Here is a 26,576-nt window from a genome sequence, read left to right as displayed (position 1 = left end):
TTTTAAATATTTCCTTTTTTTATGCTTAATGACATGATTTTATTCTTACACAAATATTGTGATAAGTTAATACAGGCCCCTAGTTCGAGAAGTCTTGGTCTTGATTTCAAAATTGTAATTAATGTGGTGCGGGGTTGGGGTGAGATGAGTTGAATTCTAGGATGGGGAGGAGACAATCAGCAGGCGTTTGGCCATGAAAATAAAAAATTATTCATTTTATTTGATTTTTGAAGTTGCAATTGAAGATGGAGTTGTGTTTGGTTATATATAGTTTTTGCAAAGAATATTTGAATGTAATGATAGTGAAAAAAGTGAAAATAAGGTGGAATTTTTATGATAAAACATTGATTTTCAAATAAAGTGAAAATTTCGAAAAAAAAAGTGAAAAAATTCTCATGGCCAAACGGGCTGTGGAATGTCACTTGTGGGACTTGTTTTCCCTACTTTCATTAGTGAAGCCATTTTTCTCGTTTTTAAGGAACTTATTTTCCTAAAGAAAATATTTTTCAAAAATTTGACCAACTGAATATGAGTAAATTGAAAAATATTTTTCTCCATACCGAACACACCCTAATTAAAGCTATAGAATTTTTCATTTAGGATTTAACAATTTCAAACCTTGCAAGCTTCGGTAAAAATTATTTGTATCCGGTGTTTATACCAAGTCAATACATACATGATATGCGTTTGCATGTAAATATTTAGCACTTAACTGTTATTAATTAACATATATTTTTATCTCAACAAATATTTACATAATTTGATTTAAATACTAATTGTAGGTAAATTTTTTATCTTAGTGGTAAATACTTACCTGCACCACATCTACGTGAATGACAAAATCAAACCCACCAAATAAATCATGACACCAGATTAAAATGACTATCTGGTGCATAAAAGAGTTACATTAAAGCTATCCAGTTTCCCATTTAGGTTATAACAATTTCAGACCTTGCAAATTAAAATGACTATGTGATGTATATTTCATGCTGAAAGTTTATTTGATTGAAATTGAACTTTTATCAAGTCAAAGAAAAAGAAATTCAAGCCAATGGGTAGGACAATTTACCTTGATTAATATCGATCACACATCACAATAAAAGGGAAAGAGAAAAACAAATACATATGTGTCTAAACTTAAATAGTAAGACAACATTTAGAACATTCTTGATGGTAAAGATCTTCAAAACATAGGGTTGCAAAGAGCTCAATACTAGAACTCAGTATGTGATAACTCTTCTTTTTACCTTTTGCTTCTTCTCCAAACTCCATTGAATTTAATGATATCTTCGTATTTATTCACCGTTCATAAGATTATTCCAACTATGATTATTCCAACTATCATCTAAAAACTTTTCAACCTTAATCTTTTCCTCTTTTCATCAAGCCAACAACAATAGAACAAGATAAAGCACAACACAACGGGGTGGCTAACCCCAATCACACAACAGGGTACCTAAGACAATATCCAACCCAACTTCATACCCGAAGGTTTACATACTTTCTCCGACAATATCATCTAAATATATGCTTCGCTAAACGAAGTCTCACTATAGGGTAAATCGTAACCTACCTGGAAGGCCGAACAACAATATCACCAACAATTACTCCTTAGCCTTTCCTTTCCTTTAAGCCTCGAGATCAAGAAAGTCTACGCATATTCGAATCATGGAATTAGAATCAAGAAGAACATTAGACAAACTCTACTTCTATTCAAGACCCAAATCCCCAACCTATGGAATATGATTTATGAACTAGAAGGGTGAAATTAGAAAATCTAAAGGTCCCAACATGAAATTAAACCTCTAAGTGATCAATTCCAATCAATAGCAAGCTAGAATAATCAACAATTCACTCAATTTTGGATTCTAGGCAAAACCCCTAAATTTGGGTATAAACCCTAACGTCCAATTCCACAAATTAGCCTCTAATTAGGAAGAAGTTATGAAATAAGGGATTCTAATCATCAATTCAATGCTTAAGGAAGCCAACCCAACCAACAAATCATGATTTAGAAGCCTAGAAAGAATATTCATTAAACCCTTTAATGAACTATCAAAATAAAGAGATTCTAAGATGATTAGGGATAATGGAATAGCAAAGAGATTAAAAGGACTTACCACCAAGAATTTTCTCCAAGAATGCTCTAGATTTGCTCCCAATAGCTCAGATTTCGTAATAGTAATAAATGAGAGACTAAGGGCTTTTAATACACAAATAATGAAATAATAGGCCTGATACCGTTAAGGCAGCGCCCCGACGGCCTCTTAGACCGCCGTGACGGTATGCCCACAAATGCTCTAGGCCGTTATGGCGGTCCACCCAACCGCTACGGCGGTACCGCTGGGGCGGTAAGGGTGCCGCCATGGAGGACACCAGTACTAGAATTTCCCAAAATAGACACAATCACAATCTGAAATCCCAACTAATACCCAAGGCCATCTGCTCGCAAACCACATACATAGACTCACATAAAAACACGCTAAGAACGCACTCTTGGCTTCAGAATTCCCAATGGAGGTCTCGTTGATCGAATCAACCCCTGATACCTCAATTCCAACTCCCTAACCCAAGTCCCAAAATACACCCGACCGCATTGGGAACCGAACCAGATATGCACACAAGTTCTAAATGACCAATCGGACCTCTCCGAATCAACAGATTTTCGAAAAAGGTGCGTTTACTCAAAAGTCAACTTTGAGTCAACTCTTTTTTGCTTAAAGCCAATTTTTCCTAAAAGTCACCAAAATCAACCCCAAACACCTCGGGAAGCGTGTCAACGGACCCTTCGGGTCAAAAGTGAGCTAACCAAGCTCCGGGAAGGGTCAAAAGTGCCGAAAAGACTATAACGACCAAGCGGGTCGTTACATCAGATACCAATTGAACCATCGCTCGTCCTCGAGCGAAGAAAGGAAAAGAACGGAGAAGTTCCTAAATCAACGAACAACTGGGGATATCGGCTACGCTTATCAGACTCAATCTCCCAAGTAGCCTCCTCAACAGGATGATGCCTCCATTGCACCTTCACAGAAGTAATCTCATTGGACCTCAACTTTCGAACCTGCCTACCCAAAATCGCAATAGGCTTCTACTCATAGGTCAAATTCTCATCAAGCAATATCGAGTCCCAACAAATAATATAAGTACCATCGGCATGGTACTTCTTCAGCATAGACACATGGAAAACAGGATGAACTCCCGCCAAGCCTGGCTGCAAGGCCAACTCTCTTCCCAAACCTCATAACACCCTTCATGGGTGAGGTCTTCAATAGAACCTGGTCACCAACAACGAACTCTAAATCTCGGACCTTCCGGTCCGCATACATTTTCTGTCAACTCTGAGCTGCCAAAAGCTTAGCCTGAATCATCCTGACTGTCTCAACAGCATTGTACCCCAAGGTCGAACCTCAAAAGCCTCAAACTAGTCAACCGGAGATCTACATCTCCTACCATACAAAGCCTCAAAAGGCGCCATGTCGATACTCGAGTTATAACTGTTGTGGTACGTAAACTCTGCCAACGGCAAGTGCTGATCCCAATGACCACCAAAATCAATAAAGCAAGCTCTCAACATATCCTCGAGCATCTGAATGGTCCGCTCAGACTGCCCATCGGTCTAGGGGTGAAAAGTTGTACTAAGATCCAATCAAGTACCCTCCTCATGAAAAGCCTTCCAGAAATGGGAAGTGAAGATAGTACCCCGATCAGATACGATAGAAATAGGAACCCCATGCAATTTCATAATATCCCGAATGTACAACTTGGCTAACTTCTCCGCAGTATAGGAAATCTAAACAGGAATGAAATGAGCGGACTTAGTCAACCGATCAACTATCACCCAAATCGAGTCAAACTTACCCAGGATCTTTAGGAGACCCACAAGAAAATCCATGGCAATCCTCCCCCACTTCTACTCGGGAATTGGCATCCTCTGAAGTACACCACCGGCTCGCTAGTTCTCATACTTAACTTACTGACAATTACCACACTTAGCCATGAAATTGGCTATATCCCTCTTCATCCGACGCCACCAGTAGTGTTGCCTCAAATCACGATACATCTTAGTCGCCCCCGGATGAATGGAATATCGAGAGCTATGAGCCTCAGTCAAGATCAACTGAATCAAATCACCAATACGAGGAACACACACGCGCCCCTTAATCCTCAAAGTGCTCTCAGATTCAATCATGGCCTCCTTGGCTTCACCCCTCAGAACCCTATCTCGAATCTTGCTCAACTGAGCATCCTCAAACTGATGAGTCCTAGTCTGATCTAATAAGGATGATCTCACCTCAACACACGCCAAAACTCTGCCTGGGGCGAAAATATCAAGACGAATGAAACTGTTGCTAGAGTCTGAACCTCCATGGCCAACGGGCTCTCGAAAACAATCAATCGAGCTAAACTCTTTATACTCACTGCTTTTTGACTCAAGGCATCAGCAACAATATTGGCTTTCCCTGGGTGATATAAATAGAGATGTCATAGTCCTTCAGGAGCTCCATCTATCGGTGCTGCCTGGAATTAAGATCTCACTGGGTAAACATATGATGAAGGCTACGGTATCGGTGAAAACCTCACAATGGACACCATACAAGTAATGCCTCCAAATCTTCAAAGCAAAAACCACGGCCAATAACTCCAAATCATGGGTAAGGTAATTCTTCTCATGGATCTTCAATTAACGGGACGCATAGGCTATGGCTCTACCCTCCTGCATCAACACAGCACCCAAACCCATACGGTATGCATCACAATAGACCGCGAAATCCTTACCCTCCATGTGTAATGCTAGAATCGGGGCTGAAGTCGAAAAAGTCTTAAGCTTTTGAAAGCTCACCTCACAATCATCGAACCACTGGAAGGGAACATCTGTCTGAGTCAATCTGGTCCAAGACGAAGCAATAGAAGCAAAACCCTTCACCAATCGGCGGTAGTAGCTGGCCAAACCCAGCAAACTACGGATCTCGATCACAATAGTGGGCTTCGCCCAATCTCTCACAGCCTCAATCTTCTAAGGATCCACCATGATCTTAGATACAACGTGGCCCAAGAATGCCACAGACTCACACCAAAACTCACACTTCGAAAACTTAGCAAACAAGCTATTCTTTTTCAACAATCCAAGTACAGTGCGAAGATGGCTCTCATGCTCCTCTCTACTCTTGGAATACACTAAGATATCATCAATAAACACAATCACAAAGGAATCAAGAAATGGCCTAAAGATGCCATTCATCAAAGTCATAAATGCAGCAGGGGCATTAGTAAGCCCAAATGACATCACCAGAAACTCATAATGCCCATATCTCGTCCGAAAGGCTGCCTTCGAAATATCCTCAGCCCTGATCCCCAACTGGTGGTACCTGAACGTAAGTCAATCTTTGAAAACACGGAAGCACCCTGAAGCTAGTCAAATAAATCATCAATACGAGGCATAGGACACTTGTTCCGAATAGTAACCTTGTTCAGCTGGCGATAATCAATGCACATCCTCATAGATCCATCCTTCTTCTTCATAAACAACATAGGAGCACCCCAAGGGGAGATACTCAGTCTAATGAATCCCTTGCTCAATAAATCCTACAACTGCTCCTTAAGCTCTCTCAACTCGGCCGGTGCCATCCGATATGGAGGAATAGAAATAGCGCGAGTGCTCGAATCCAAGTCAATATAGTAGTCAATGTCGGCCGGGAATACCTCCGCGAACTCGCTCATAATAGGGATGGAATCAAGGGGTGGAGATGCAACAGTAGTGTCACACACATAAGCCAGATAAGCTAAACACCCCTTGTTGACTAAGTTCTTCGCCTGAAGGAAAGAAATGATCTTCTTCGGAGCGGGCCTAGGAGTACCCCTCCACTCAAGTCTTGGAATGCGCAGCATGGCTAGCCTGACTATCTTGGCAAGACAGTCCAAGATCGCATGATAAAGAGAAAGCCAGGTCATACCCAAGATAATATCAAAGTCCACCATATCAAGAATCATCAAATCTACCCAAGTGTCATACCCCATAAAAGTGACCAAACACGACCGATAAACTCGATAAATCACAACAGAATCTCCGACCGGAGTAGACACATGAACAGGTATATCTATGCTATCACAAGGCAAAACCCAATCAACGGCATGATATGTAGACACAAACGAATAAGTGGATCCAGGATCAAATAACACGGAAGCTACTCTATGTCGGACAAAAACGGTACCTGAGATAACAGCATCGGCCTCTGCCTCGGGTCTACCAGGAAATGAGTAACAATAGGCCCTACCACGTCCACACTGAGATCCACCTCTCGAACTCTGGGACCCACCTCTACCAACTGGAATCTACCTCTAGAAACCTAAGAACCACCGCGGCTTGACTGAGCACCGCCCCTCTGAGAAGCACCTTCTCGACTAACTGACGATGCCGGAGTCCTCTGGGACTGATGATCCTGCCTGGATCGAGGACACGTCCTAGAAATATGGCCAATCTCTCTACACATAAAGCAACCCCTAGAAGGCGGAGATTGATAGACTGAAGTTGAGAACCCGGCTGGAACAGCCCTGTCTACTGGTCGAGAAAACGAGCTCTTATGAGCTATCTGACTGGGTGGCTCACTGGAGGAAGCCTGCAAAGCTGAATGTACAGGGCAGCCGAAATATGGCTGATCCGGCCTAGAAGACTGACCGGCGCCCCTCGAACTAGAACCACCATAACTCCCAATCTGATGTTGTCTCTTCTCACTACCCCTTCCAAATGCACGGGCCTTAGTGGCCTCAACCACAAAAGCATGCTCAACGATGGACTGAAAGGAAGCCCCCATAGCCTCCATCTGAAGGCAAGGAATTTGAAAAGAACCGACGAGCCCATTAACAAAGCCCCGAATCCTAGCAGGCTCGGTAGGAATCAATGGAGCTGAATAACGGGCCAGATATAGATAACAAGTCACATAGGCCTCTACAGACAATCCCCTCTGCTGTAGATATAGAAATTTCTCCCTACGCGTCTCCCTCACAGCCCGGGGCACATACTTCTTAGGAAGGCCCGATAAAACTGAGTCTAAGTCAGGGGAGGAGAACCCTCAGGTCTGCAAGCAACAAAATACCTCCACCAAGTCTTCGCGTCACCGCGAAACTGGTAGGACACATAGTCAAATCCATGGGACTTTACGATCCTCATCCTATATAGCAACTCATGCATCTCCAAGATGAATTCATAAGTTTCCTCTCCAGAAATACTCGAGAACCTCGGCGGCATTAACTTCCTAAACCTACCAACTAGGTCCTGATCAGTCAAGGTCATAACAGGACCGGCCACTGGTCTAAGATCATCTCCCGGGGCTGGCACTGCATCAATACGGGGAGCCATAGCTGTAGCGGGCTGTGCTACTCGAGTAGGTCTCTGCTCTAGTATTTGCCCCCCAACTCTGGTCTGCGAACCTCTGCCCGGAGTAGTAACACCAGCGGCAGCCTGCTGGGCATCTAGATGGAGTAGAACATGGGACATAGTATCCTGTATATCCTGATCAGAAGTAATCTCGGGCTGTGTCCGTGCTGGGGCCACATTATCCTCGGTGGCCTGGTGTGAAACCTGCTGATCCTCAGGCTCTGGAGACGGAGATCTCTCACGTCGCTGTCCTACCGCAGGAGCTCTGCCCCTGGCTGGGGCAGCTCCGCCACCTCTAGCTCTGCCGAACCCTCTGGCTATCGCTTGCCCTCTGGTGCCAGCCGTAGTTGCGGGCTCTGGTACCTGTGAGAGAAAAGGTAAGAGTCAGATACCATTTAGAATAAAGTAGCACGAAAGAAGGAAAGAAAGTGAAATTTCCTAAATGTCCTATAGCCTCTCGCAGATAAGTACGAAGCTCATCGTACCGATCCACGAGACTCTACTAGACACGTTCTTGTATTATAGACCGGGTAACCTAGGGCTCTTATACCAACTTATCATGACCCAATCTAGCTAAGTCGGGCGGGCACCTGCCTTTCCCATCTCGGTAGGCGAACCCTTATCCCAACAATCTCAAATAACAAGAAATAATAAATAAATAAATAAATAAATAAATAATGCGGAAGAAATAGAATACGTAAGTCTGACATAATAATAGATAGAATATGCGGAAATACAACAACATTCCAGAAATCTGTCTAGTCATACAAGAGCAACTAACTAACATCTACGAGTCTGAAAATATCAATAATACATCAAAGTCTGAATATGTCTCGGAATATCAAAATAAGACATAGCATAAGGAAAGAATCTCCAAGGCAGCGGACGTCCTCGTGCTCACCCTGTAAGACTCTCAGCAGCAACTCTCGCACAATCAACCACGAGAAGCAGAGGTCGACCCTACCTAGAACTCTGCATTCATAAAAGAATGCAGCAAGTGCAGGTCAGTACAAACAAATAAGTACTGGTAGGTATCATAGGCCGACTAAGTTTAGCTAACACATATCAAGTCAACAAAGTAAGATAAACAGGTAATCAATCAAGGTATAAGTCAAACACAAGCCAGAAATCAAGTACACGTCATCACCTAGGTTATAACTTCTAAACCCAATTGTGTCAAGTCTCAAATACTCAGTCCGAATCCATACATCACAAAAATATCACAACAGAAACCAAAGTGCAATGCAATGCAATAATGTATGAAATTTATATGCAATGCAATGCAATGCTGTGTACACATGTACTCCGAACGGAAATATCGACGTCACGGTAGCACAACCCATGGGGGACCCGTAAAATTCATGTACCTCACGGCTCCGACACAAACCTCGGCAACCGCTACCTCATGATTCCGGCAAAATGCACAACCTCGATTCCGGGACAACCATCAGATATCGGTCCTCACGTCACTCTCATCCAACTGAGCCTAGCTCATCACAGTGTTTCCTCAAGTATCATCAGTGTATCAACATTATATCATGAAGGATGAGAATGCGTGCAATGTATGAGTTCAATGTCAATAATCAGATCAATATCACAAGTACCAAGCATGGGTATGCCAATAATATCATGAAAAGGCTACGCAAGCCATATAGAACACTATCCTCGTATCAAACGTCAACAAGCAAGATACTACAATATCATGAAAAGGCTACAAAAGCCATATAGAACACTATCCTCGTATCAAACATCAACAAGTAAGACACCACAAAATCATGAACAAGATATATCAATAGTCTCCAATATCTACTATCTCCACGTGGCATCAAGCCAACAACAATAGAACAAGATAAGGCACAACACAACGGGGTGGCTAACCCCAATCACACAACAGGGCCCGACCTAAGACAATATCCAACCCAACTTTTTACCCGAAGGTTTACATGCTTTCTCAAACAATATCGTCTAAATAAATGCTTCGCTAAACGAAGTCTCACCATAGGGTAAACCGTAACATACCTGGAAAGCCGAACAACAATATCACCAACAATCACTCCTTAGCCTTTCCTTTCCTTTGAGCCTCGAGATCAAGAAAGTCTAAGCATATTCGAATCATGGAATTAAAATCAAGAAGAACATCAGACAAACCCTACTTCTATTCAAGACCCAAATCGCCAACCTGTGGAATAGGATTTATGAACTAGAAGGGTGAAATTAGAAATCTAAAGGTCTCAACATGAAATTAAACCTCTAGGTGATCAATTCCCATCAATAGCAAGCTAGAATAATCAACAATTCACTCAATTTTGGATTCTAGGCAAAACCCCCAAATTTGTCCATAAACCCTAACTTCCAATTCCACAAATTAGCCTCTAATTAGGAAGAAGTTATGAAATAAGGGATTCTAATCATCAATTCAATGCTTAAGGGTTTAGAAGCCTAGAAAGAATATTCATTAAACCCCTTCTTAATCTTCAATCACTTAATGAACTATCAAGATAAAGGGATTCTAAGATGATTAGCGATAATGGAATAGCTAAAGAATTAGAAGGACTTACCACCAAGAATCTTCTCCAAGAATACTCTAGATTTGCTCACAATAGCTCAGATTTCGCAATAGTAATAAATGAGAGACTAAGGGCTTTTAATACACAATTAATGAAATAACAGGCCTGATACTGTTACGGCGGCAGCGGGACCGCTGTTGCGGTCCCACACCGACGGCCTCTCAGACCGCCTTGATGGTATTCCCACAAATGCTCTGGGCCGTTATGGCGGTCCACCCAACCGCTACGATGGTACCACTGGGGCGGTAAGGGTGCCGCCATGGCGGACACCAGTACCAAAATTTCCCAAAATAAACATAATCTCAATCTGAAATCCCGACTAATACCCGAGGCCATCTGCTCATAAACCACATAGACATACTCAGATGAAAACACGCTACGAACGCACTCGTGGCCTCAGAATTCCCAACGGAGGTCTCGATGATCGAGTCAACCCCCAATACCTCAATTCCAACTCCCCAACCTAAGTCCCAAAATGCACCTGAGTGCATTGGGAACCAAACCAACCAAATATGCACACAAGTTCTAAATGACCATCCGGACCTCTCGAAATCGACGGATTTCCGAAAAAGGTTTGTTTACCTAAAAGTCAACTTTAAGTCAACTCTTTTTCGCTTAAAGCCAATTTTCCTAAAAAGTCATGAAAATCAACCCTGAACACCTCGGGAAGCGTGTCAATGGGTCCCCTTGGGTCAAAAGTGAGCTAACCAAGCTCGGGGAAGGGTCAAAAGTGCCGAAAAGACTATAGCGACCAAGCGGGTCGTTACAGATTCAGTTAAAAATCATGTTAAGAATGACATAAAAATCTAACAATTATGAGAAAATAATGTAAGCCCAATTGTCATAGTATTATCCGTTCTGTCAAAATCTTTATGGCATTTGGATTTTTTCCTTTTGAGTCTTAAATTTGCTCTCTTGTAACCTATAATTTTCCTACCATTTCGATGTGGGATACAAGTTTCATAATTTACATGTTTTTGAGTTCAATCGACAGTAGTCTATGAACTGTTACATAAAATTTTGCGTTAATTTACAAGCAACTTACCGTAACTTTTCTAGCATTACTGCTGTATTGACTAGTTTTCCCATTTGAAAAACTTTTATTTTGTCAGAGTTCATGAGATTATTCCAACTATCAGCTAAAACAAATTCAACCTATATATATATTCTTGGAAATATTTTTCTTCAAAAGGGCGAAACTGAACTTCCTTCTCTTAAGGATGGAAGCAATTATCCTAACATTTAATTGCATATTTCCTGCTTCAATTAAAAACTAAACATTATTATTAGTTTCTGAACCAAAACTTGTTATCAAAGCATTCTCCTAAACACGGAAAAATATTTTTCCAGAATGTATTTTTTAAAGAAAATAACTTTTGATATATCAAACAAAGTTGGGGATTTCTTTGTTTTATAATTTGAAAGCAACTTACTGTAGCCTCTCGAACTTCATTGATCTCCTGGTCTGTTTCCTTATGCATTCATTCAAAACTTTCGGATAGATCCTTTCGTAAATTACTCATGGATCGGCGAACACACATTTTGCTCTTGTTGCAAAACCTATATAACCGTTTAGTTCACAATAATTAAAACCGTACTGATAGTAATTTCAAGCTTCAGTTTGAGAATTGTTTTGTTTTATTACTGAGACATTAACATGCATCCATTATATTAAATGAAAAGGTACAATATACAAAATTAAAAACTCAAAAAAATCTTGAACAACATGTATTTAAAGAATTGTGTTGACAGTAAAAGGTTTTACAATTGTGTTCTCAGTAAATGATTTAATCTTAAATATACTTACGTTTAATTATTAAATGAATTGACCTCTTCCTAAATAGGAGGTGAAGAATAGTTAATTTTAGACTTTTGTTGGTTCAATTAAGTTAGGAATTAATCCGCGAATCCACTCCTTATTGAACAATCTAACTTGTTTTAGATATATCAAGGGAGAATAAACAATACACTTAGAAAATTAGAACATAGCAAATATAACATTGAAAGGGGAAAACAGTAGTTTGAATAATCGTACCTTTTTTATTGAAGGAGTATCCTTTTGGGCTTGAAATGATTGAATTGGTTTAGCCTATTATAAAAATTTCATAGTGAAGTAGCAAATCCACATGTAGGAACAAAAATAATTAATGGAGAAAAGATTTGAAAAATCATATAATACATATATATGATTTCTTGAAAATATTTAATGGAGAAAAGATTTGAAAAATCATATATATATTCTTGAAAATATTTTTCTTCAAAAAGGCGAAAATGAACTTCCTTCTCTTAAGGATGGAAGTAATTTTCCTTACAATTATCTTACTAACATTTAATTGCATATTTCCCGCTTCAATTAACAAATAAACATTATTATTAATTTTTGAACAAAAACTAGTTATCAAAGCATTCTCCTAAACACGGAAAAATATTTTTTCAGAATGTATTTTTATAGAAAATAACTTTTGATGAACAAAGTTGGGAATTTCATTTTTTATAATTTGCCAGCAACTTACTGTGGCCTCTCGAACTTCATTGATCTCCTGGTTTGTTTCCTTATCCACTCCTTCAAAACTTTCGGACGAATCCTTTCGTAAATTCCTCATAAATCGGCGAACACTCTTTTTGCTCTTGTTGCAAAAAACCTGTATAACCGTTTAGTTGATAATAATTAAGACCGTACTAATAATAATTTCAAGCTTCGGTTTGAGAAGTTTTTTGCTTTCCGAGCCGTTAACATGCATCCATTATATTAAATGAAAAGGTACAATATATAAAATTAAAACTAAAAAAATATCTTGAACAATATGTATTTCAATAATTGTGTTGACCGTCAAAGGTTTTACAATTGTGTTCTCATTAAAAAATTTAATCTTAAATATACGTACTGTTTAATTATTAAATGAACTGACCTCGTCGTAAATAAGAGGTGTAGAATAGTTAGTTTTTGACTTTTGTTGGTTCAATTAAGTTAGGTACAAATCCGAAAATACGCTCTTACCGAACAATCTAACTAGTTTTAAATATATCAAGGGAGAATATATAATACACACAGAAAATTAGAACATTGCAAATATAACATTGAAAGAGGAAAAAAGCAGTTTGAATAATCGTACCTTTCTCATTGAAGGAGTATCCTCTTGGGCTTGAGATGATTGAATTGGTTTAGCCTATTATAAACATTTCATGGTGAAGTAACCAAAATAATTAATAGAGAAAAGATATGAAAAATTATATTATATTCGCTAAAATACAGTATCCATAAATGAAAACAGTTATTTCATCCAAGTCTATGGTCATCCTTGCATTAAAAACACTTTAGGGCTTCAAAATTAGTTTCAGTAGAAACATGACAAGAAATAAAAATAGAATTATACCAATATGTTATTAAATTAGACTATGTACCAAGCTCAACTTACATATTTTATTTCAGAACTCCGCAAAGATTAAAAGAAAAAAGACATTGTTTTTTTGTTAGCTAATAAGTATTAAATGTTGAAAAGCACCTTAGATAGTGAAGTCGATTGTGTAAATAAACGATCAACGTTTGAATATAAATGTTGAAACTGATAATAAATAGTAGTTAGTATGTTAGGTAAAAAAGCTGCTTTCTGTTAAAATGTTTGAGATGTCCTCAATGCGATTTTTAAAAGATATAAATTTAAAAGTGTTTTTAGAGAAAAAAGGATGAATGATGGAAAAAGAATAAAGAGATATTAAAAAGTAATGTTTTAGAAAGAGTATTTCGAGATTACAAAAGATATTATGGATAAAATCTTTAAAAAATTGGTCAAATTAAAAGTATTTAAATAAACTATAACCAGCTTATCAATTTTAACTTATAAGCACTTTAGTGTTACCAAAGACGTAAAAAAACAAACAAATGTTTATAATCGATTTGCATTGCATTGCAATAATACATTACTCCCTCTGTCCCAATTTATGTGATACACTTTTTTTTTAGTCTATCCCAAAAAGAATAATACATTTCCTTATTTGACAACAATTCAACTTTAACTTTACCTTTTACGCTTAACGAGATGATCTATAACAACACAAATATCTTTGGTTTGTTTTAGAACACAAGATACAAAGTCTTCGTTTATTCCTTAAGCTTTGTGTCCAGTCAAACTATATCACATAAATTGGGATGGAGGGAGTACATATTAAAGAAACTGGTATTTAATAACATTTGGACCAATCTAAAAGAAGTTTAGAAAATCCTAAACTACATTCCAAGGAAATGATTATGGCAACTTAGCGTAAATATTGTTAAAAATTTACCGTATACTCCAGATATATAATCAACAATCACATTGTCCCTCCAAACAAAGGATATGATCATATGAAGTTTGACCTTGGCAATGCCATAACTTCACTCAAACACGTGTATATGTGGCATTGACAAAGCCAAACTTTAAACAGTTTCTCTGAAATGAGGGGATATATTTGATTTAACTTTAGATATTTTCGTTTGAGTGACCAGATCTAAAAATTTATAATCTTCTATGCCACACATAGGTATGTATCTATCTCCGTTGACTCTCCGTTGACATGGTTTGACCTGATATGTGCTTCTATCACCAAAAATAGAAGTCGTCATGCCCAGACCACAAAGGATAGAAACAACATTATCTAAAGCACCATCGACAATGTCTTGTGATGGGAAGTTTGAGCGTTGATACCTTATTGCAGTGAAGATTGGATTTAAGGATTTTAAAGGTGTTTTATATCAGGTTTCAAGAAACCAAGAGCTGTAAAATCAAAATCTACCTTTTTATAATACTAGAAAAAGTAAAAAGAAATGTGAAATAGCTTCAAATTACCTATGTTGAGACAGAGTAACAGATAATTTTAAATTATAGAGGATACTAAGTAGGCGTTTGGCCATGAAAATCAAATATTTTTCACTTTATTTTATATTTTTTAATTAGAGTTGGAGTTGGAGTTGGAGATGGAGTTGTATTTGGTTATAATTTTTGCAAAGAATATTTAGTTGTTTGAATGTATTGAAAGTAAAAAAGTGAAAAAAATATTTTTGATATTTTTTAAATTCTAAATACAACTTCAAGTTGTATTTAGAATTTCGTGGCCAAACAGGCCCTAATTAAATGGCAGTGCAAAATAGGACTTGCTGTGAAATTTTTAAGAGTTGTGGTCCCATAATACAATGACTAGGCAAATTTTTAGCAAAGACACTAAAATCCACGAAGTTATATTTATGGGACACCATATCGAAGGACAAATTAAAGAGAAGAACTGATATGCTTTTAAATTAACAAGTTTCCCGAAAGTATAATGCATACCTTAAGTAAATTTCACATGGGAAAGTAAGTTCCACATAGGAAAATCGTAGATTCATAAATCATAGATTCACATAGTACTCGTATTCTTTAGGTTCAAATATGGTATAACCCAGGGATAAACTCCTTGAGATTTGTATTATGACATTTAGTATCCGCTTTTAAATTTTTGTTAGCAAGCATTAAATAGTTGATGACTGGACCACAAGTAGAGACAACAAGGTCAACAAGCTTAAAAAGTTAGGAAATTTAGCACTGTATGATAGCTTGGTCCTCTGAATAGTATAAAAACAGCTTAATTTGACAAAATTGACACCCGACAGTTCATATCCATGCTTTACGCTAAATAATTGGTATTTTATAGGAGAAATTTCATAAATATATAGTTTGCTCACTTACATTGTAAGAGAATGGCCCAAAATTTATATTGCAAAACTTTAACCCAAAAACACTTTTATACAATATTATACGCTTATGTACAAAAGATAAGTACATTATGTATATAGCTATTTGAAGGTGTATACATATTTATACGCCTATATACATAAACACCCATATACAATATTATACACTATTATACCCATATACACCCATATACCAATAGACACCCATATACACTCATAAACATCCATATACACTCATATGCCCTCATATACCCATATACACCCATCTACATCCATATACAATATTATAACCCATATACACCCATATACAATATTATACCTTCACTACCCCTACGCCTCCCGATTTCTCCATCGCTAACCTCAACCACTTCCGGCGAACCCCACCGTCGTCACCTGCGCTTCACCACCACCTCGATGAGTTTTTCGATAGATGATAGATCTAGATCTAGGTAATTTCTAATCAGATTTGAGCCACCGCAGGGAGGAGGCGACCAGATCTGAGCCACCGAAAAATCATCGTCGTCGGAGAAAGAGAGAGGAAACGCGGTAGAGAGAGAGGAGGCGTGGTAGAGAGATAGGGGGAGGGCGGGAGAGAGACAAGGGTGGTGAACTCTCTCTCTCTCTCTCTATGTCTTTTTCGATGGTGCCCGCCGCCAGCGCCGTCGTTGGAATGGCGGCAAAGCGAAGAAGAGAGAGAGGGAGGGAGGAGGATGGAGTGGATGGACAAAGAGAGGGAAAAGATTTAGAAAAAAATGGGTCAATTTTGACAATATTGCTATCCTAATTGACATTGGGTGTAATTTACTCTATTCTATATGGAAACATTCCCCATTAAAACAACTTCAAAATTTCAGAATCCCTCTCTTCTAACGATTTTATCCAACTACTTTCCAAATCTCTCAATCTTTCTCCCCAAATATCTTTGTTATTCTACCTTTCCGACAAACACTCAAGATGTTGGATATTGGGTCGTGGGTCACCCATGTGGACTGACCCAACCCATCTAGAGGAGATAAAGATGAGGGAAGTTAATAGGACAGTTATTTTCCTCTAAAATATAAAACTGTTGTTTATTAATATAGAAAATAGGCTTGGGAACAATTGGCAGGAAGTTCACGTTAACTTCTCTGTAGAAAGCTTTTCTCTTTAGAGAAATTATTTTCTTCTTATTCAATGGAGAAATTAATATCTAAGATTCTCCCAACAAACACAAAAACACACGAAGAGAGAAGACATCTAGTTTGTGGATTAAACTTCATTTCCCAGTGAATCGAAATTCAACCTGGGGTAACTTTTTCGGTGGTGAGTTCAATAATTATTCCACTGCGTTGTTAACAGGTATGCGATTGTTCTCACCCCACGATTTATTATGTACACGATTGTTCTCGCCCCACGATTTATTCTTTCATTGGCATCAGAGCCTGTGTTGTTTGGTCCTAAGATTAAATTGCCACCACAGAAAAGTGTTGTTGCGGGAACTGCCATTATTTATTGACGTTGAAGGCAGAAACCATCTTAGGCACTGAATCCCTCAATATTAAAATAGGCAGAAGGGTTTAGGACCCCCATGAACTTATCAATTTTTATTCAGTGTACACCTAAACTTTACGTTGACCTAATTACCCCCCTCAACTTGAAAATATGATAGCCTGGACACCCCTAGACGTTGATGTGGCAAAGAGCGTGAATACACTCTCTTTTAGGCGCGTGGATGGGTGAAAAATCAAAAAATCAGCTTCCAAATGAGGTATTTTTCAACTATTAATTGCCACATAATCAATATAATGATTTTATTTGATCCAATTGTATTTCTTATTGGTTTTTCTTAATATACATTGCATATTTTATCCAAATTGTGTTTTTTTTTTCGATATAATGATTATTTATTTTAGCTAGGTATTTTTTTTTCTTTTTTCGGATCCAAATCTAAATAACTTGGTTGAAAGTTTCAACTTGAAATTCTATTTATTTTATTCAAATAAAAATAAGGTTTAGCAAAAGTAATGAAGTTTAGACGGTGTATTTTTTTACAAAAATATTGTGTATTTTCTTTTCATGCAAGTACTATTTATTTCAACTGTGCATTATTTTTTTCGGGTCAAATTCATAAAATATTTGGTTAATATTTTATTTGATTTCTTTTTCAGATTCAATGATTATTTGTTCTTACTGTGTATTTCTTCTTTTCCTGGCCACATAAAAAATTATAGTCAAAATATTTTCAAGTTCTTTTTTTACAGATTTGGCCCGAAAAAGATGATTCAAATAATTGTTGAACTTAAAAAGTAAAAAATATAGATTTTATCCTTTAAAAAATGCCACATGGACAAACAAATCCATGTGGCAGCGCATGTTGACCACCTCCATGGGTTGTCAGCGTCCAGGGGGTCATGCCTATCATATTTTCATGTTTAGGGGGATAATTAGGCCAACGTAAAGTTTAGATGTACACTGAATAAAAATCGACAAGTTCAGAGGGTCCTAGACCCTTCTGCCATTAAAATAAGAAATATTCGCATCTTTTAGTGTCTAAAATGTTAACAGCGATTTTTTTTTTTTGGATATCCCGGAACTGAGGAAACTATGACCTCTTGTTGGATTACAATTCTCTCTTTTTTTTTTTTTTTTTTTTTCATTATGGTTTCCCTCTGTTTAACTTGAAGGATATCATTATCTCAAGAAATAGAGACCCAAATATTGTTGCTTTATTTGTTGGCATTGCCTACTAATTAGACTTTGTCTCATTATTTAAAAAGAATGAGTAGAATTGCTACTCCGAAATTGTGTATAAATTTGGCAGACTTAAAGTCTTTCGAGTAAGACGCCATGATTATGGTATACTAAGGAGTTTTTCCTTTTGATATGAATTGGTATTTAAAACACAAAATTATTTTGATATGAATTATTTCTTTTGGCTTCTAAATTAGATCAAATATATTATGTAGTAGTAGTAATAATAATAATAATAATAATAATAATAATAATAATAATAATAACAATAATAATAATAATAACAATAATAATAAATTTCATAATTAGCATTAATATAATAATCTTATCATTAGTATATAAAATATAAGCAAAGTAATAATAGAGTAAAAATATTACCTAAGTTATATCTTATGATCAATACATAATAAGTAAGTAACGATGTACGGCGTATTAATACTCAACAATATTAATATAGTAGTAGAAATTATAATAAAGTAATGACGAAAAAAATAAGATATTTAATTTATTAATAACTTAGAAGCTCAAGAAAATGAATTGGAATAAAGGAGGGACAAAATTGGGTGTCAACAGATGCCCCTCTTCAACCGGAGACGATGTAAGAGTTTTCGGGCGAAGAAGTTGACGTAGTAGCCAATTTTGTTCCGACCAACAAATATGAACTTGGAAGAACTTGAGAAAATATGGGTTAGGGGAATTGGTGGGAAATATTATGGGATGGAAGGAATGCTGGAAAATTACGGCCGAACCCAATCTCGAGTTGCCTACATATCTCGGGTTCCATGAGAATCAAGTTGTGTGTAGTTCGAAAGAAGCGGATCGATATCGACGCTACACTTTTTGCTCCAGTGTTGAATTATGGTGAGACTGGGATATAGAAAAGGATACAAGATTGTGAAAAACAGTTGATTGAGGCGGTGGATATGAAAGAAAAAACGTTGATTTGGATAACCTACGTATCACATGTTTATGGCCGTAGGCAGAGTCGAGTTTGAGAGTAGATCCATGACCTTTGCTTGTGAGTTTGATATTCCTTTTCAGCATATTTGCCCCAGTTCACTGCATAAGATAAAGTTCCACGTCGCGCTGTGTCTCTGTATGTAGATTGTACTTTCTGTCAAAATCAAAATTTATGTCAAATCAGTAATAAAGTCTAGGGTAAAGTTGAAAGTGTAAAACTTATAAATAGTGTAAAATGATAATAAATATGAGTGTGAGAATGAGGATGAAGCCGTGTGGCTTATAATGTTGTTTCTGGTTGTCTTCATGGACGTGGATGAATGCGTGATGTTTATGCCACGTAATAATATCCCAGTTGTATTCGAAGACTTTAATGATAATAAAAGGCCTCCGGCTGTCTTCCGGAATTCGATGATAAATGTTGTCTGTAACATGTAAGGTAAAGTCATTAAAGCAGGCAAAGTGAATGATAAAGTAATTAATAAAGTAGAGAGTAAAGTAAGTGTGTAGTCGTTGGCTTATGCAGATGAGGTTGTATAGCCATATGATGTCTCCGGTTGTCTTCGGAGACTTGATGAAGATTCCTGTAAAGTTCAGGGTAAAGTCGTTAAAGTAGGTAAAGTAAATGATAAGAATGTAGCCTTTTGGCTTATGCAGAAAAGGATGTATAGCCAAATGACGTCTCCGATTGTCTTTGGAGACTTGTTGATCATTCCTGTAAAGTTCAGGATAAAGTCGTTAAAGTAGGTAAAGTGGATGATAAGAGAGTAGCCATTTGGCTTATGCACATCAGGATGTATAGCCAAATGATGCCCCCGGTTGTCTTCGGAGACTTAATGTTAATTCCTGTAAAGTTCAGGATAAAGTCGTTAAAGTTGGTAAAGTAAATGATAAAGTAATTGGTAGAGTAAAGTGATAGTGTAGCCGTTCGGCTAATGCAGAAGAGGCTGAATAGCCAAATGATGCCTCCAGTTGTCTTCGGAGACTTAATGTTAATTCCTGTAAAGTTCAGGGTAAAGTGGTTAAAGTAGGTAAAGTGGATGATCAAATAAGTGATAAAGTATAGAGTAAAGTGATAGCGTAGCCATTTGACTAATGAAAATTAGGCTGTATAGCCAAATGATGCCTCCGGTTGTCTTCGGAGACTTAATGATAATTCCTGTAAAGTTCAAGGTAAAGTCATTAAAGTTGGTAAAGTAAATGATAAGGTAATTGGTAAAGTATAGAGTAAAAGTGATAGTGTAGCCGTTTGGCTAATGATGTTGATGAGATCGTGACGGCCAAATTAATGACGTCTTCGATTTTCGACATGTAATCCTAATTTAATTCGCCTTCAATCTCGACAACCTGTTACATGTGTATTTGTTAATAAAGTCATAAATTTATTGTGATAAAAATAAAATTAAAGATAAAGTTGGAAATGAAGCCGTTTGGCTCTTAAGGCGAGGCCATAATGAGCCAAATGATGCTTTTCGGCCATGATTGATAGACTTGACTGTTGGTCTCGCGGTCTTTTATTCCTGCACTCAAAGAAAAATTCTTAGTTTGGGAGGGGAAAGTTGATTTGTCTTGACTCGAAGCTTGACGTTGTTGGTGCTCCATTCGTCTTGTTTGTTTGGATCTTGTGATCTCCGTTCAGGCCTCGGTAGATGAATAGTAGTGAAAACAATTGAAAGAAAGTGTTTCATTTGAAAGATATATAGGTAAGTATATGGATAAGGAAAGATATATACGTAAGTATATGTATATAAGGAAAGATATATATGTAAATATATGTATATAAATTGTAAAATACTTCTGCCAACTTTAAATTGTGACACTTCCAAAACAATTGAAAAGTCATTTGCGTTAATCTTATCGATGTCCAACCATTATCTCATCTATATCTTTTCAAAATCTGCCCCAGTTTTGACTTCGGGAGGGTACACTAAACTTATGTTGTAGTGTGACCGAACCGTATATAGGTTGCCTACGTATCCCGTCAAGGGAATCTGGTCAGAACGTAGTTTGTAGGGTACGTAAAATGGTTTGAAATTTTCTAATAAAGGGACCAAACCCGATGTGGATTTCCTACGTATCCCACCAAGGGAATCAGGTCAGCGTAGTTCCGTTATATAAATGGTAAAAGGTTTGTTGGATTTCTACCTAAATATGACTGACCCGTATATTGACAGTCTACGAATCCCACCGAGGGAATCAGGACATGTGTAGTTCTCCTTACATATAAATAATAAGGATTTTTTGGATCTTCTGTTATAATGCAATGAACCCTATGTGGGCTGCCTACGTATCCCACCACGGGAATCAGGTCAGCGTAGTTCGTATGGTACATTAAAGGAAAGGTTGCAAACTAGGCAGTCTAATTTATTGTCGTCCTTTGATTTCTTCTTGAATTGATAGCCTTCATGCTTATGTTATTATCTATCGGCTATTTCAATTTCTTCCAAGTGGGATCTTGTCTTGTCCTCTAATTTCTTTGTTATTCTCTCGAGATGTACTTTATTCATTCGTTCATTTTATGTCACAATTATGAAATTGGCAGATTTGATAAATAAAGTAGAAAATAAAAATAATAGACGATTAAGGAAAATCAGAAATGCATTCATAGATTTTGCAATTAAGCTTCCAAAAGATGAGGCAAAGCAACAAAAGGTTTTGGGCACGATTCAAGCCTAAATTTAAAAAATCGTGCTATTTCAAAAGTTCACTACATGTTCAATCTACCAAGACTCTTGGCGAACCAAGGATGGAGTAAGAGTCCAGTTCTTCAAAGTCTCTCCTGGTTCGGCACCCCAGATGGTCGGTGTCTCGGTGTTGCGAGTAGTTGTAGAAGTAATCTTCATTGGTGCTTGTCTTTGGACTGTTCCCACGGGAGCAACAAAAGTTGATGACATGCCACTTTCCATCTTTCCAATTGGCGCAATGGCTTCTTTCAAATCCCTATCTTCCTTAACAGTTATCATGTTCACGTTGGCATTTTCGTGAGTAGGTAAAGGGTTGTTGTCCACATTGGGCCGAACTCCAGTAAGTTGGATCGCTCCTTTCTTAATCAAGGCTTCGATTTTGTTTTTGAGACCATAGCAATCCTTATTGTCGTGCCCAGCAACTCCAGAATGGTATGCACAACGCTTGGAACCATCAAACCATTTTGGAATAGGATCGGGAATTTTCCCTTCAATTGGTTGTATCACGCTAGCTGCTTTCAGTCTTTCAAATAATTGAGCCAAGGGTTCAGCGAATCGAGTGTAATTACGGGTATTTTTTATTTCAGGGTTTGAACGGGCTTTAGGTGTAGCATGTGGTCGATTTTGGTAAGTTGGAGCTTGAATAGATTGATATGGACTTGGGTTTTGATAGGGAGGTGCTCGAGGTTGGTAGTAGTTTGCTTGGGCATTGTAGACAGGGTAAGGAGTTAGTGAAGCTTGGTAGGGTTCAGCGTATTGGTAAGGGTAGAAAGGTTGTTGTAGATGGTTAAAGTATGTAACGGCTTGACTTGGCTTATGTCCTTGGATATTCATGACTGCAGCTACATCTTCTTTCTTTTTTTTGGTCCCGCTGATAGAACCAGATTGAATAGCTTTGTTTACAGTTTGCAAAGCAGTAAGATCCTGAATTTTTCCCGATTTGATTCCTTCTTCTAAGGCCTCTCCCATCCTGACAACTTCTGTGAATTTTTACCCCATCATGCCTATCATTTTCTCATAAAATATGTTAGCTTGGCATTCAATGAAGGTGGCAATCATTTCTCTATCACTCATCGGGGGTTGAACCCTGGCTGCTTCTGACCTCCACCGCAATGCATACTCACGGAACGACTCAGTTGACTTCTTGGTTACCTTAGTCATGTAGACTCTATCCGGTTGATATCAGTGTTGAAACTGAATCTGTCCATGAAGTCTTGTGCCATATCACTCCAACCACGCCATTTACAGACGTCTTGTTGCGTATACCAAGTAAGAGTCTCACCATATAAGCTTCTTATGAATAGCTTCATCTTTATATTCTGATCTCTACCTACTCCAACCAGTTTGTCACAATAGGCCCTTAAATGCGTATGAGGGTCGCCTGTTCCATTAAATGTATCAAATTTCGGTGGCTTGTAGCCTACGGGTAAATCAACGTCAGGCTGAACGCACAGATCTTCATATTTTACACTCTTGCTTCCTCTAGCAACTTGAAGGTCTCTCATTGCCTCTTTGAGACTGTGGATTTCTTTTAATAACATATCCTCCGCCCTTGCTTTTGCCTCCTTTTCCATTTCCACGTATTGATCCTCCTCGGGCTGGAACCTGACCGTTACTGGGTTGGTAAAGGCTTGTGTTTCCGCTGCATATACTGGAGGAACATATTGCGCATTAGGAGTGACAAAATGTGCCCCTTGTATATGCTGGGTTGGATAAGTTTGGACGGTGGGAGTGTTTTGGACTGGAGGTGGTGTGTTATAAGTGGTGTTTATAGGTAGTTGGTTTGGTGGGTTTAGAGGAGTAGTTATAGGTGGCGGATTAGTGTTGGTGGATGAAGGAACATAAGGAGTGTGAACTAGCGATTGACTTGGTGGGTTGACGAGTGGTGGATTAGGCATAACATAGGTAGTGTAGGTGGGTGGTCGACTTTGTGGAGGGGTATAGACGGATGATGGATTTGGTGGATTTGCGAGGGTGATTGGAGGAAAGTTGTTGTTGGTGGGTGCATTATTTCGTGGAGGAAAATGTTCAGGAACTGGAGATTCAAGTGATGGAAAAGGAGGTGGGTTTGGTGTGACATTTCTAGGTTCAAGAGGTGGACTTTGGAGTGTGACAGACAAATTGGTCAAGTCCCTAACCCGATTCAGTTCTCCACGTAGTTCCTCAATCTTTTGAGTCAAGCGGGCGATATGTTCATCATGTTGAATAGTAGTTCTATGTTCGAAGTTTCGGGAGGATCACTAGAAATCACGATGTTTTCCAAACCAGTTGAAATAGATGCGGCTGGATCAGACATAATAGTTTTCTTTCCTTGAACAACCCAACTACGTCGAGGTAATGATGACATCTTTGACCTTGTGAGGTAAGGATGGTCGGCCAGCTCGAATGTCAACACGAATCAACTCTTTTGGGAATAATAAAAATAAAAAGAAACATAATAAGAAAAAGGAAACATAAAATGCAAATGATATTAGTCTCATTAACATATCTAAGTGAAGTCATGATCACGTAGAGTCAAATAAGTCATGTAGTAAATAATTCATCAAATAAAGACAAACAAGTTGTCAAGCAGATGTAAACAAGTATATCAAACAACAATAACGCGTCCTAATATGCATGTGGCCTTTTTGTGCCAGAGGTAAGCCTAACGTTTGTTTGAAGGGTGAAATGTGCCATAATATGTCATCCCATTGCTTTTGGCTAATTAAACAAATTCTATTTCCCAAAATAAAATACAAAAGTAATGTAATATTTATTACATATCAAATGAATACAACATAAAACGTTTCCTAATCTAAGTAAAGTAAATACAATTTCTTGTGTCTAGATGTCTAGCTCCATTTTGCGATGTCCTTGGTTCTCGTCAATTGTTGATCACGGACGTACTCTGATGTAGAATCCATACCTGCCATAGAAACGTTAGTCATTCCCTCCCGTCTAAAGTTTAATTAGTTAGAGCAAATAGTCAATATTTAGGCACAATTATCCTTCATGCACATAAAGTATGATCAGTGTCACTTGGGGTCGTGAACCCACTTGGACGTTTGAGTAAAGTCATCTAATGGGCTTAATACACCAAGGGTATTAAACCTCCTAGGTCATGAAATATATGCTCTTAATAAAGGGTGTTGGTTTAGCTGTACTCTAGGTTGACTAACAGTGGGTTCACTAGACGCAAGGTTCCCGAGCGGACAACTCGAGTGAGAAGGCTACGCGGTCACACGGAAAATCCGGACACCCCGCGCATATGTCAACTCTCCTAAAATATGGGATTTTGAAAGAAATTTGCGGGTGCGCAAAACACACCTCGCGTGTACGTGTGATAGTGTGAATTTTCAGATGTGGAGAAAAGTGATGTGGGATGACAATTTATATCAAAACAGGTAACACATAAACAATTTATATCAAACAAACAATTAATAGCATGTAAAAACAGTTAACAACAAATAAAGTAATTAAAACAAGCACACAAAACCTATTTAAACTAAGTCTGTTATGGTTAGAACCTTAGTATAGTCCCCAGCGGAGTCGCCAAACTGTTATACCCCATTTTAATCGGAGTCAAAATGGTTTACAACATTCCGGTAATTTCGGGGTTAATTAAAGTTAGGGAGTCGCCACCTAATTATTTATGGTGAATTAGGACACCTAAAGTTCATTAAAGTTATTTTCTAAAGTTAACTCTGTTTTAATATCTACGAAACCAAAAGATCTAGGTAAGGGTTCAACTAATCTAAAGGGAAGGTATTAGGCATCCTTTAAGATCCATTAACAATGGTTAACCGACCGGACTTAATTAATTAATAAAATAAAATAAATGGGAGAGTTGAATTTTGAAAACATTTGTGTTAAAATGGTCATCTTTTGAGAAGCTTCAATTTTGAACTTTAAGGAATTGGCTTCCGAATGCACTTTAAGTAAAAATTAGCAAAGCTTTAAAAAGAAATCGAGTTATTTTAGAAAACGCATACGAATCCTATAAAAGTTGTTTCTAAATGTTAAGGCTACCATGAGATAGAAGTATCTTTCTACAGCTGATTTTAGGATTTCTCTAGATAAGTTTAGACTATATGTAAAAAAAAATATTGACATAAATTATCCGTTTGGATAATAACTAAGGCAGTCTTAAGTGGTCACTACGAATTAATAGTAATAAACTAATATTAATCTAGCAAATGAAAGCACCAACGAGGAAATGATATAAAAAAAAACAACAATCCATCCCCATCTATTGGGAACGAATTTGAACTGCAATATTTCAACACTGTTTTATGCAGTGTAAAATTAAATGATTCTACGAAGGAGGTGTGAAGTAGAAAGGAATGCAGATTTCGGGTCTAGCGGCGGTGAGAGTTTTTTGGAGACTCCATTTCGCTCCCGAAGTGTACATGCGAGAGAAAGAAAAATAAAGATTAGTAACAAGGGAATTTACAAAAGGATATCGAAATCTTAAACACACACTTAAGATGAATTTAATATAACTACATAAACACTGATCTCACACAACGCAGTCCAATCCGGGTTATAAATAGTTTAAACAACAGGGACAGCAGACCCAC

The sequence above is a fragment of the Lycium barbarum genome, chromosome 7 (assembly GCF_019175385.1).
Source record: "Lycium barbarum isolate Lr01 chromosome 7, ASM1917538v2, whole genome shotgun sequence".
NCBI classification, from domain to species: domain Eukaryota; kingdom Viridiplantae; phylum Streptophyta; class Magnoliopsida; order Solanales; family Solanaceae; genus Lycium; species Lycium barbarum.
This window is presented reverse-complemented; position numbering follows the sequence as displayed.